Here is a 14,647-nt window from a genome sequence, read left to right on the forward strand (position 1 = left end):
TGAGCCTTATCTTAGCCTGGGGAACTTTCTCTACAGTAATCCAGACTTGAAATGAGTTTACCTCCAGGCGGATGAAGCCACATTAGCACACATCTTCCCGCTTGATGGTGGAAACCTCACCCCAAGGAGCTAATACAACTTAATAGTATGGTTTGGAAAAAGGTGGAAGATATCCTTAGGAGGAGACTAACCTTTGCTTTATGAGCTTCTCAATAAAAGAACGGAGGGGATGGGTTGGAGGGAACCAATGGCAGGTGGATTGGGGGTACTAAACCCCATCTTCACCAGGGGAGACCCTTCCCTTTGGGCAGTGCCTGCCCTTAATTTCTGCAAAGCGTCTCATTCCTGTCGCCTTGCTGGTGGGTTTCCTCTGTGTGTCCTCATTTCTACTTTCCACACATCTGCTGGATATGTTATCACTCGACTCCTTACAGCTTCTGACCTAATTTCAACTGTGTTCAAGCCCTCGCGTTTTGGAATGTCTCTAAGGAAGGGACTCGGGTTCCTCTAAACCCCAGTCCCCAAAGGATCCGACAGTTGGGACCCCAAAGAAAGAGTTCTTTCCATCGTTTGCTTCCACGGGGAAGAGTAAGTGGAAACATGCCCAATGCACAACGAAATTTACATTTCCAAGGTGGTGACTCACCCTGCTGGTAGGCCTGAAGAAAATATGCAGTGTGAGATGCAGAGGCATTCTGTGTGCACACATGCTCGTGTGTGTGCGTGCCCGCACACACACACACACACACACACACACACACACACACACACGTCAAGGGTTTTGCCTGTGCTTCATGGACCATCCAATACTCACAGCCCTCTCTTCTCTTGCTATGAACTTTCCCAAACCTGCTTCACCCACTCATCCTCCAAAGCTATAAGAAATGAATCTGGTGAGAAATAAATCCAATCAAATGGGAAGGAATATAGAAAAGTGCTCTGCTTCCTGTTGATAGTTGGGCTAGTGTCCAGTGGGATTGGTCAAGGAACAGAAACTCTTTCATACTCCCTGGCCTAGAGGTGGACAGCCATTCAGTTTGTCTGCCCTGGTCTCTATGTTAGGGCCGTAAGCTCCGAGTCGCCAGGAAGTCACAGGTAAACAGCACAGGAGTTATGACAGCTTCAGAAAAATCCATTCCTCTTGGCTGACACACTTATTAAATAATTTAGAGTGCACTGCTGAGGAGTGGAAAGTTTCATCTCTCTTTATATAAGAACATGCTGACATCTGGCTCCTTCACAGAACCCGAGTCCTGCTGTTGGGTGCTCAGCTTAATGGAATCTTGGTTTCAGACTTGCCAGGTAGGTTATTGTGGTGGTTCTACGTACATACTACAGAAATAACAGAAAGAGGTGTCAACTAGACAGGACAGGGTCTGCACTTGGCCAAGCCAAATTCCCACCGGTGAAGATACCCAAAGATGCAGGATTGGGTGGTTAAATCCAGGGTAGAGGCTCGGTGTGGTAGTACACATCTTTTATTCTAGAACAGAAGAGGTAGAGCACTCACCCAGAAAGCACAAAGCCCTGAGGTCCTTCCCCAGGATTTTTTTTTTAAAGCCAGGGTGCAGAAGATAATTGGCATCTAGTATCGAGACAAGAGATATTGCTATGAAGGCCACAAGGCACAGAATAGACTCCCAACGTGGAATTTCTGGCCCCTAAAGGTTAACAGCACCAAGGTTGAGAAGTTCCGATCGACACATCTAGACAAGCAAGTGGGATGGTTCATGTATGTCTGTATGCATGCATGTCTGTCTGTATGCATGTCCTGAGCTGTGACATTCACTCAGTGTGACTCTGGGAACGTGGAACTCTCACTCATTTCCTAAGAAGACGAGGGCAGGAAGTTCACCCATTCCCTCTCTCTCTTCTAAAACGTTAGGAGTCTGTGACTGCTCCCAAGGTCTTCTTATCATCTTGAAGAAATTTGTTTTCACTCTCACTTATAGATTATTTTTTTCCAGGGAGAGATCATGCCAGATGCTTCCTTTACAGCCCTCTTGACCCTCCAAATCATTTTGAAGTTTCCTATCCCACAGAAGGACACATTGAGTGCCAGGGGTTAGACATTGTTTCTTTGGAGAAAGCATCATTTCATGTCCCCACCCCCGCCTTTCCCCTTCCAAGATTCAATAGTCTGAACTGAACCTCACCACCCAGGAGACGTGGAAGGAAAGATGAGCCGAGATGCCTGCCAATCTGAAAGTTTGAGGACGGAAGTGTCAGAATCTACAGCCTCGTTCGTCTCAGTTGCCACGGGAAGCACAGAACTTCGCCTTTGCTCTGCTTCTACCACCGCTTCATGCTGCCGGCAGGAGTAAATCAGCGGCTCGCCAAAGAGTGGCCTTAAAAGAGCATCCACGTACATTTTGTCATTGGGTGTGGTGGGGCGGGGATGACTTGTAGGTTGCAGAGTATCTGGTAGAGGGGGAAAATATTTTCTAGTATGGAAATCGTGAGGGAACAGCTGGAGAGATAGAGCGCAAGGTGGGCAAGGAAATGCCAGGCGGTGGCAAATTAGTTGGAGTGCAATTTACAAAGACCCCTGGCCATCCTGGGGTCACTTCACACTGGGATGAGTGATCATTAAATGTGACCCCTCAAAGGCTCAAGTGTCTGGAGCAGGGGAAATTACTCAATTTTAAGACATGATTTTAAACAAGGGCCAAACCGTTTTATCTAACTTGAATTTGGGTCGCTAATTACACCCACTGATCTTCAAGTAATGAATCTGACAACGACCTCATAAATTGTGCAATGACAATGAGTATCCTTCTTGTTCTTTTCCTTTCTTTTTTTTAATCATAAAATGAGACTGATACTTCTTCCAATTAGTGATGGCAATTATATATCTATCAAAGAGATGAGACAAAGGGGAGTGGAAAACAGTCGTGAGCTGTCAGGGAGACTTGACTTAGAATCTCTGTTGTACTATCACTGTGTGCTCCTAAAACCTTCCGCCTCCCTCTCTCATCCTGTTTTTTTCCTTTGAAAATAATATGATGTTGAGCTGGATGAATTTTCAAGTGTTTTCCAGCTCTCAAATCCCAGAATTCTGGGGATCTAAATCTAGTTGTGACATTGAAGAAAAGACACAATTAAAACAATGAAACTTGAGTTTTCCTCAAAGACAGATGATGTGTTTTTATATATCCCCCAAATAAAGATGACACTAAAAATGCCCTGCAAAGTCACCTTCAGTCTACCTGTACGATGTGTATATGGAAATAAATTTCATAGCCCATCCAGCTATAAACCTACCATCATAGTGTGTTCACCCCTCAATATATCCAATAGCTGGGCTGGGATCTAAGTCTCCAACACTCAAGACTCCTGGGAACATGGGGGTGAAGCATTGAATGCCTTCAGAAAGACGTGCTGTGGAGTTTGATTAGGTAAGATTGCTGCCTGGAAGCCAGAAGCATCTCATGATGTATTTGGCTCAGTGTACTTATTTTGCAGGAGGAGGATGGATCACAGAGACTGGTTCGTGGAAATTTTGCAGTGGTGCAGACCCATCTGAGGATTTGCCCAATTGGCTCAGGGTGTCAGGCCAGCTGTAGCTGAGACGCAGGCCTCTCTCAGATCCCCACCTGCTTTTATTTCCATCAGATCTTGCCTCTACCAACATCACTCTCTAGTCTTAGGTTCCATCTTCTCCACTGCGGCTCTTTCTGGAATCTAGAGCTTGTTTCCTCTATTCACGAATCCCACTTCTTTCCATGTCTCGAATCCCTGGCATGGCAAGTGGAATTGATTAAGCCAGCAATGGATTCCTAGAGAAAACCCAACACTACCACTTGGCCCAGAATTATCCTGCAGCAGAGACAGGAAGTGCTTGCTACCGTCATCCTCACGCTCATCATAGATCTTTCCTTACCAATATCTTCAACTTGCAGTTTGAAGATTCCTCCATTCCTAGGTGGGAATTCCTCATACCACCAATAGAAGAGAAAATGGATGTCCCTGAACATATTTATTTTTTTTTCTGGACACATTTTCATCCTGAAAACCAAGAGCAGTTCTAACGTATGAATTGGTTTCATTAAGTAAAAACATTTAAGGTGGCCACAACAGGTTCTAGTAGCAAGGTGTTGAAAGGTACGTAGGTAATTCAGCGTACAATAAGACGATGTATTTCTTCATGGGTGATGGACATTGGGCTGAGTAGAGTGAATGGAAAGAAAGGAAAGAATTCTTATAATTTATTTGCTAATCACACTGTTTGGTAGTCTAGCAGTGGGGACAGATGTACAACTGATTACAATGGAGAGTAAAGCTTGTACAAAACGAGATGCAGAAGCTAGCTGAGTGGCAGTCAAGATCGGTTCTGCCGATGACTTAGCCGTGCAGAAATTAAGAAGAATTTCACAAAGGAGGTGGTGGCATCTGAGGTTGAATAATAAGGAATGCTGGAGGGTACAATCTATGGTTTTAAAAACAATATAAAATGCACTTAGGGATAGTCCTCTCTGAAATAAAAACTGTACAAATGTATGCAACCTAAATATATCCTTTGCAATGTTGTCTATAGTTGGAAAAAATAGAAACAATTTAAAATGTCCATGAGTAGGACAGGGATAAATTCTGGTGTGCATAGAAATCAAATATTTACATTACAAAACTATAGATCTATATTTATTGTGAGGAAAATGTATCTCAAATATATATGCCTATGTGTATAAGTATATATTAAAAAACAAGCAAATGAGCCCCAAAACACAGCTAACTAAAGAGAATGCACTGTGTGAGATCAGGCATATCATGTTTTACTCAATTTAAATTTATTTTGATGTAAGGAGAGGTGTGGGGAGATGGACTTGTGTGTTGGCTGTTGATTCTAGGACTCCTAAGGGCAGAAGGTCAATGCCAAGTTCACATTTGAGAAGCGTAAGGTGGAAAGATGGCAAGTAGATCGCAACAGTCCATAGAACTGGAAAGCGGTGAGCTGATGTCCGTTGATTTCCAGGCTTGTCCTCGACTGTCGTTTGAGGAAACCAGCTTGGAAGGCTGGGCCGAAGTCATCCCAGCCGAAGTCTTTCAAAGTGGAAAATTTCACTGTGATTTATTTTTTTCCAGATGTAAATATATAGCAATAATGCAGTTATAAAACTGGCATTGTATTAAGCCATAAATTACATTTGACACATAATAATGTTGAATTACTGTGGAAGTCCATCAACTTTCACTGGCTTTGCCAACGATCAGGTTGCTGTTGCTTGCACCAGCCGGTGGCTTGCTCTGTAATGAATACAATTGTGGGGACCCTGGCTGTCAGGGTCAAAATGAAAAACAAAACCCAACCCAAACCCAAACAACCCCCCTGAAGAACTGTGGCTGACGATCTCCCAGAGGCAAGCCTGGATGGAGGCGTTCAGCTCACTGCAATTCTTTCTTCTGCTCATGTAGGCCCTCTGTAAACCTTTACTGAAGGCCTACTGTGTACCGTGTTGGGCTCTGGTTTTGGTTAGTCTTCAAGCACAAAGCACAGGGATTTAAAAATTAAAAGCACAGCCGGGAACAGATGGTTCAGCCCTCAAGAGGCTGAGGTCTGAGGACGGCGGTTCGAAGCTAGCTGGGGCAGGAAAGCCTATGAGATTCTTATCTCCAAGGAATCACCAGATAACTGGAAATGGCGCTGTGGTTCAAAGTAGTGGAGTGGGCTAGCCTTAAGTGAAAAAGCTCAGGGACAGCACCCAGGCCCTGAGTTCAAGCCCCATTACTGTTTAAAATTAAAAAAAAGAAAGAAAATTAAAAAGCACAACTCCTTGTGTAATGGCAATGAGTTTTATAGTGATTTCTTGGAGATGGAGCGTCTTCTTAGTGGTACCATCAAAGCCAAGGGTAAAGTCAGGTGTTAAAGGCCAGCTTGATAAGGTAGAAAACTTAATCACTAGAACTAGACTTCACACTTGGGGGACACTGTCTGTAGAGCTGTGTGTAGCATTAGGTTAAAGAAGTTGACAAATCAGGATAGACGTGGAAGTGGTCACAGGACTCAAAGAATCAGAATGGAACTGGTTAAGACATTCATGAACGAGCGCATCCAAGCGGGGAAGACTGCTTTTATTTATTTGTTTTGGTGGTTGTTGTAGTCACTAAGACTGAATTGCAGGTATCGACACAATGTTATACTTGGTGGCGTGGTGGTGTTGGTGGTGGTGGTGGTGGTGGTGGTGAGGGAGAGCAGTCAATACATAGTTACTAATGAAAGAATGAATAAAAAAATACAGTATCCCGGAAGTGGGCAGCAGTCTTGCCACTTCTACATGGAAGTGATGTAGATGAGCCATCCAGAGACTTTCTCTGGGCCTCCTGCGGGGAGGGTTATGGGACATGGAATCTAACATCTTAAGGTCCTAAAGGGCTAATGAACAGCAGTCAAAAAGAGAGCCACAGGCTCCCAGTTTCCTGGGCATGCGTGATGTGAACGGAGGCATAGTCACACCCCTCTGGGAGCATCATGGCCGAGGTCTGATGCCATTTGCCATTTGTGGTCAGGGAGTGGCAGAAGACATATTTTTTTTTTAAAGGGTTTAGTTTTCTGGAGAAAGCAATCCATGCCTTTTTGTTTTTTGAGAAAGGATATTGCTATCTAGCAGGACTAGAGGATGCCTTTTGGAGAAAACAAAGTCTGAGTAAATGCAGAGAACTCCCTTTTTCTTGCCCGCTTGTCTCTTCCAAAGAAGAACATTGAGGTGGCGTGGTGGCAGGAAGGAACGCGACCCCCAGCACCCTGGTCTCTAGAGGTATGACAGAGTTGCAGGATGTGGAGGCTGAGGGGTAGAGGATGTGGAGGCTGATGGTGGAGTCTGGGTGGCTCTTTCATAACATTTGAAGGGACCGGTTAGGCAAAATACACAAGCCCAGAGAGTCCCTGCTGGAACCTCTTGGGGTCCTAGGTCACTGAGCTGCGCTTAGAGTGCTGCAGACAAAGCATTCTAGTTCGGCATGGTGTCTGGGGCTACGTATGGACAGATGTCTGGGAACGTTTCTGTGAAGGGAAGGTGATGGCTAAGCATGGAAAGATTAGCAAATGCTAGCTGAAGAGGCAGAAAGTGAGATTTAAAAATAGGGCCAGGGATGTTTACAGCAGCACTATTCAAAATAATTGAAATAGGGAAGTAACCCAAGTGGCCACTGGCAGAGAACGCATAAGCAAAACACCAGCCATCTACACCGTAGAATATGATTTAGCTTTATTTATTTTTTTTGAAGGAAGGGAATCGTGACCCACGGGACAACAAAGAATGGCCTCGAAGGCATTTTGCTTAGTGAAATAAAACAGGCACAAAAGGACAGATATTACAATGGTTCCACTTAGATAGGAGTCGTGCGAACCATAGAAGTGGAAACCAGACGGTGATTTTCATAGCCTGGAGAGGTGGGGAAGGGAAGTGACTGTTTAATGGATATAAAGTTCCACTTTTATAACACGGAAAGACTTCTGGGGTTGGATGGAGGGTGTGCTCACAGGACGGTGAGAATGTGTTTAACGCAGCCGGACGGGGTGTTTAACAATGGTTCTGATGGTAGGTTTTGTGTTAGATGCATTTTAGCACAGTGAAAGAATTGGAAAAATGCTTTAAAAAAAAAACAAACCCAAACCAGCAAGAGAATCGGTATGGTTTGTTGGAGGAAGGCTAAGAGTCGATATCACTGAGAAGAAATTGGGCTTGGGCCTAGAGGAAGGTCTGTCTGCAGCCCTGTCTCTCCGAGACGGATGCAGACTTTGAGAAGCGCATCTCAGGATGATTGCCTGCAGAGGGAGGCTGTCCCAGCCTTCACTTCTGCAGGACCAGCAATCAGGTACCACGGAAAAGGGCAAACATTTATCTGCTCCATCTCCTTGGCAGGGCCTTCGCGCAGCGAAAATTGCGAAGTCGATACAGTGGGAGGCGTGATTGATTTCCTGTGGTCCTACCCAAGCCAAGGGTGGTCAAGGCGGCTCCGCGGACCACAAGCTGGCTCCAGGAGATGAGAAAGCCAACCCCAATTTGGGAGGCAGGCCGTTCCTAATTGAACTGTTGAGGGGGAATTTGATAAATGACCCCGCCAAAGCACTGAAATTAATAAATCATGCCGGAGGCGGAGAGACTGTTTCCTGTGGGACAGCACCAGGCCTCAAATCCTGAGAACGCCAATGGCTGGGGAAAGATGGCTGGTGCACACAAAGCCCGGAATCACATGGTTGGTCTTTTGGGGGAGGGGGGTGTGGGGAGGAGGCAGAGACCAAAGCCACTTCCTGAAACGGAAGGATGAAGACATTTCTTTAGGGGCTCAGCGATGGGGGATGGGTTCTGGGGGGGGGAAGAGGAAGCTCTTGTTGCTGTCCAGTCCATCACTCACTAGGGTGGGAGGAGGGGCAGGGCATTTTGGGGTGGCGATGGTCTTCATCTTATGAGGAGTAACAGCCACCTCTAGGATCATCATATCCCCCCCACCCCCCCAGGGTCCTAGGCTTGGAAATCAAAGCAATTCGGAAAAAGAATCAGGTGCAAGCAGTTACTTGACCTTGTGTGGTCCTCAGGGACTGTTTCTATCTCCTCCCTTCTAACTTCTAGCCCCTCTTCGAGTGAAGAGCAGAAGGAACAGGATGACAAGGGGAGGTAATCCTCACAAAGTCTGGCTCGACAAATGAGGAGACAGGCTCAGGGAAGTGACGTCTTTTGCCTTACCTGGTCTTGATAAGTATATCACTGGGGATTTGAACTCAGGGCCTCGGGCTTGCTAAGCAGGTGTTCTGCCACTTGGAGTCATTCCTCCAGATTGTGAGTTTGACATGTTGGTTAGATAGATATGGATCGTTTCAGGCACTTTGTGCTGAAATAGGGGCCTTTACTGCCTCTCATCATCCATTGTAGGGGACTGTCTCTTTCAAAAATACATAGAAGGGGGCTGGGAAGGTGGCTCAGTGGTAGAGCGCTCGCCTGGCATGCATGAGGCGCTGGGTTCGATTCCTCAGCACCACATAAGAGGAAAGGGGCCTTTACTGCCTCTCATCATCCATTGTAGGGGACTGTCTCTTTCAAAAATACATAGAAGGGGGCTAGGAAGGTGGCTCAAGTGGTAGAGCGCTAGCCTTGAGCTGAAGAGCTGAGGGACAGCGCCCAGGCCCAGAGTTCAGGCCCTATAACCGACAAAAACAAAACAAAGCAAAGCAAAACAAAAGCATAGAAGTGTTTTCTTTTCCTCTTACTACCCCTCTTTTTGGTAAAATTTTAGGGACAGACAAGCTTTAAAAGGGATTTTCTATATATATATATATTTAAATCAATGAGCAATCGATGTACTCAGGAAATTCCTTGAGAACTGTGATTTGGGGGGCAGAAAGGATCTGGAAGAGTTGGAGGAACTGCCCTTCCTATAAAAGGGAAGAGTTTCCGCTCAGATCAAGCTGGGAGTGGTGAATGCAAGGTCATCTTGAGGGACCACATATTATCTTGGACAGACATGGCGATGAGCCGATTTCTCATGTGAACCCCCAAATCTCCCATAACTCAGCCATGATATCCACAGAGGCATGAAGCATAGACTTGCTGTGACCCTTCAAGGTCACGTGGGAAGAAATAACAGCATGAAGAAATGAGTTTAAGAACCCTCAGGAGCCTGGTGCTGGAGACTCCCACCTGAAATCCTAGCTACACAAGAGGCTGAGATCTGAGGATTGCAGTTCAAAGCAGCCTGGGCAGGAAAGTCCTTGAGATGCTTATCTCCAATTATCTGCCCAGAAAAAGCCAGAAGTGGCATTGTGGTTCAAATGGTAAAGTGCTAGCCTGGAGTACAAAGAGGCTCAGGGACAGTGCCTAGGCCGAGTTCAAGCCCCAGGACTGGCCAAAACAACAAACAAACAAAAACCTCAGGACTGCCGTGGGAGTGGAGGGCTTTGGGCTGCACTGAAGGTGATGATAATTGTGGATCCATCTGGCATTAATCCCCGAGGGGACAAATGGGTTGAGAGCCCCATTGCCAAGTCCACAAGCCAGGGTGTCACCTCACAAATCCATGAGGGGTAAGTAGAGTCCCCTCTCTCAGCTTCAGTTTCTTCACCTGTCAATCTGGGAACAGGGCCACCCATCCCATTGTCATTTCCCAGAGAACGAATGGTTGCGTGTCAAATTGGACCTGATTATTTTTTGGCGGGGGAGGGGGTTCTTTTCAAATGCCTTCAGCCAGTGGTTGGGGTTATATGAGTTCAGCAATTTATCATTATTTTAAGCATGGTAGGCAGGTGTGATGGTTCATTTCCTGTCAACTTGACTGGATAAGAGAGATGAAGAGAGCAGGTAAAATATTATCTCTAGCTCCATCCATGCGAGAGTTTCCAGAAGAGAAGATACTGTATCCGCAAATCAATGAAATGGGCATCCTCTAATCCGGTGAACGCTTGGGTAGAATTAAAAAGCAGAAAAGGTCAGATAAGATGATGCTAAGCGAAATGAACCCCAAGATAAGGACACAAGTGGTTTTTTCTTTCTTGCTATTGCTTCTAATGTATTTATAAGGTACCACGTGATTTTTTTTGGTTGTTGTTGCTTTGTATGTCCTTCCCCCACAGTATAACCCCTGTTTTCACTGTATTTGATCTTGGTATAATTTGGGGAGGGGAAGGGAGAAAACAAATTGTTTAAACAGGGATACAGCTTGACTTATTGCAACCATGAGATGTACGAGACGCTATGTCGAAAAACAAACTTTATAGTTTAGGCGGGGTGTGGAGGTGGAGGGAAGGGATGGTAGGGGAAAAACAAAGGAGGAGGCGACAATGCTTGATAAGAAGTGTTCGCATTACTTTGCTCATGTAACTGTAACCGATCCTTTGTACAGTATTCTCACAATAAAAAAAAACTTATTTAAAAGGTTTTTCTTTTAAAGAATAAAAAGGTAGGAAGAAGGATGCATTCTCTCTTCTTGAGCTAGGACATCCATGAACATGAACATCAGACCTCTTGGGTCTTGGACTTCCTGAAATGGCTTGCCTGCTATTGGCTCTCCAGTTTGAAAACGAACCATGTTGAACTCCAGGGGTTGGCTGTGCAATTCCCATCTCGAGTCTCCTCCTCCACACATCTTGTGGATTGTTTCTCTGGAGAAATCCTGTGTGGACAGTAGCTGGGTTTTGCCTGCGGAGAGGAGAGGCTCACTCAGTCTGGGCGTTCTGATGATTGACCCTCTTGCTGAAATGGAATGACTAAGAGTCAGACGCGGGGGACCAGGGCTGAGGCGCAGTGACAGACAACTGGAGCCTTCCGTTCCAGGCACTCTGAAATGCGAACACAGAGACAGGAAGCCTGTCTGCAGCCCGCCGCTCCCACCTTTCATTCTACAAAGCCAGTGAAACGTGAAGCCAGATGCATTTGGGCTCAAGATGTGGGAGTAGTTGTGTCATCGATTAGCTTCTCCATGTTTAGGGATGAAAATTAAGATAATTTGGTGGGCTAAAGCCAAGGTACCTGTGAGACCGCGTGTGTGTGTGTGTGTGTGTGTGTGTGTGTGTGTGTGTGTGTGTGTGTGTGTGTGTTTTAAGAAGTCTATGCATGCATATTCATAAGTTATACTCTGAGATTTCTCTGTAGCATTGTAAGGGAACCATTACAGCAGATGACAGCAGATCTGTAAGGGAGTGTCCTCTTTAACAAAAACAAAGCCAGAGACTATTTTTTGGTTCTGTTGCTTGAGTGGGAATATGCAATTCTCAAGGGAGAACTGGAGGACAAATCGAGATTCGCTGATGACACTCTTGTAACGATGATCGAAGCATTGTCTTGGGAAATATCCTCGACAGTCCTGTGCAGTCAGCGACCCATTCATGTTGTCATCCTTTGAGTGGCTGCCACAGATGAGTCATACCGGGCAGGCCTCACTCTTGTGGGAGGAAGCCAGACAAACAAATTGATAAATAAACACGGGGATTCTCCATAGGCGGCAAAAGGGACAGTGTAGGTGGTTGGAGCCCTCGTCATCAGAGGCGGTTGATGAGAATGGCATGTTTGATGAAGGACGAGGTAACACTTGAGCTTGAATGATGACGAGGAATCATGGAGAGCTCAAAGGAATTGGGTTCCCCCCCACCCCGCCCTGCTCCAGGGAGAATGTTCCAGACAGAGCCAGCACAGATGAGAAATCCCAGAGACATGTGAATGAATTCACCGAAGGCCACGTGGCTAAGCCATGGCTCTCTGAAGATGTTGCAAGAAATCTTTGCCTGTATGACAAAGGGCTCTCTTGTATCTCTTCTCAACACTCTGTGGCTGTATCTCCATCCTGCAGGATTACAGGGTTCTGGGATATCGCTTCTACCTTTTATGATTTAAATGCCAGGTATGGTCATTTCCTGAAGTGCGACAGAAAGAATCACATGAAGGCTCTTTCTTAATGGTGATCTTAATGGAAACAAATGGGGGTGGAGAAGTAGAGAAAGTGATGGTAGCTTTCTCCAAAGAGGGTTACAACTTGTAAGAGGCCCTCCCTGCCCTCCCCAAAGTTCCCTGCAAGGGATTCTGCAGTATAAGGAAAGCCCTGCGTTCTATTCTGAGTTTCTCTTTCTCCTTCTTCCCTGCTGTCTTCTACCTAACTTTTGTAGAAGTCCCAAGGACTTTCTATTGTGAGTTTTCAATGCAGGAACGGAAATAATAGCATATTCCGATGCATTTTTTTTCACGAGCTCGGCATAGTGCAAAGGCAAATTCTTTTTTTTTTTTTCTTCTTTTTACAGCATCTTAAATCATTGGTCAGCAAACTTTGTCTGCAAAAGGTCAAATATAAATTACTTTCAGCTTTTCAGGACATCTGATCTCTGTAGGAGCTATTCAACTCTGCCATTGTACTGGGAAGGCAGCCAAAGACAGTTTTTAAATGAATGGTGTGGCTATGTTCCAATAAAACTTTATTTATAAAACAGGTGACAAGTTGGATTTGAACTCTGGGCTATATTTGCTAACCCAGGGGACAGGAACAGAAAAGAACATTGAGTATTTAGGAGCTGGAGACATGAGATAAGGTTTTGATTGAGATAAAGTTTTCATTTAAACTAAAAACTAAACGAAACATTGAATTAACCATCAGAAGATGGATTTCCAGAGGCTGCTCAGCCATTGATGTCTTATGCGACCTTGAACAGGTCTGTTCACTTCTCTGGTTGAGTTTTCTCCAAGGTGGGGTTGGCTGAACTGTAGTGATTGCAGTTAAAAATGCTTTGTTGTCAGGTGCAGGTGGCTCATAGCTGTAATCCTACTGAAATAAGTATACTGGGTTTACTTGATGCCATCTTGTCTTCTTGGTGGATGAAGGTGAAGTGCTACCCCCAGGTGATAGGCATGCCTGAATTCTTAGAGACAGGGGTGGGGATTTGGACAATAGGTTACTGGACCTACCAGATCTACACCATGAACTTGTGAGACTGAATGCTTGAGCTCCGCCCCCTGTGACCCTGCCCCCTGACTAGGACCCTATTTAGGTCCCTGACCTCATCCCCCGTTTTGCACCATGCTTCCTGTCTCCTGACTTTCCTCAGGCTGTCACCATGGTGTCCCTCTACAGCTCTCCATTAGAGCTGATCTGGTATTCGTTGAGGTTGTTTTTCTGCTCTTTGTTTGCTTTATTACCCTCACTGCTTAGTTTTCTAAGAGTGTTTGTTGAGTGTATTTCAGGCTGCAAGATTTTTGGGGACATGTGTCCACACGCAAAGGCTGGTTTTCTAACAAAGATTCTGGATTTGACCTCTCAAAATGTGGCTTCTCTGTATCTTGTGATCGAATTCCTGTGTAACACTAGCTTCTCAGGAGGTTGAGATCTGAGGATCATGGTTTGAAGCTAGCCTAGGCAGGAGAGTTAATGAGACTCTTCAACAAAGCTCAGGGACAGTGCCCAGGCCCTGGATTCAAGCCCCATGACTGACAACAAAAATAGAATAAAGTAATACAAAATGCTTTTATTAATCTGGATACCAGTAGCTCATGCCTGTAATTCTAGCTAGTCAAGAATCTGGAGGATGCAGCCAGCCTGGACAGAAAAGTCTGTGAGAGGGAGTCTCCATCTCCAAAATACTCAGCACAAATCAGGGCTGAAGGTATGGCTCAAACAATAGCGTGCCAGCTAGACAAACAAGCCAAATAAACAGGACATCCTGAATTTAAGCCCCAGCAGTACCCCCAAATATTGCCTTATTATATGCTTAGGATTTTCTAAGATGCTAGATCTTAAGTATTTTCACCACACAGACACAAAGACAAATGAAAACCATAACTCTTTGAGGTGACTGACAGACACAGTCATTTGCTGGCCTCTAGGGATTAATTTCCCAGCATAGATACATACTGAGAATCATCATGAAAGGAATATGTCCTCCATGTTCAAATGCATTTCCACGAGGTAACACATGAGTGAAGACAGTCAGTCTCTGTTTCTGCTGCCTTTACGCTCACTTCAAACTGAAGGGAGCGTATCTTGGAGGGGTCTGGGTACCACCTCCACATCCAGATGCCAACACTTCATCCCTCTTCGGTGTTGGTTTAGTCCCAGAAGGTTTGCCCTGTGGCTAGGTGCAGACAGAGGCTGCTGTGATGGGAGAATGCACAGCTATTTACACTTCTGCGGCCACCACAGCTAGCCTTCTGGGTCTGTGTATCTTCTCCGCCAAAAGTCA

Source organism: Dipodomys spectabilis, unplaced genomic scaffold (genome assembly GCF_019054845.1).
Source record: "Dipodomys spectabilis isolate Male_0828 unplaced genomic scaffold, ASM1905484v1 ptg000231l, whole genome shotgun sequence".
NCBI lineage: Eukaryota > Metazoa > Chordata > Mammalia > Rodentia > Heteromyidae > Dipodomys > Dipodomys spectabilis.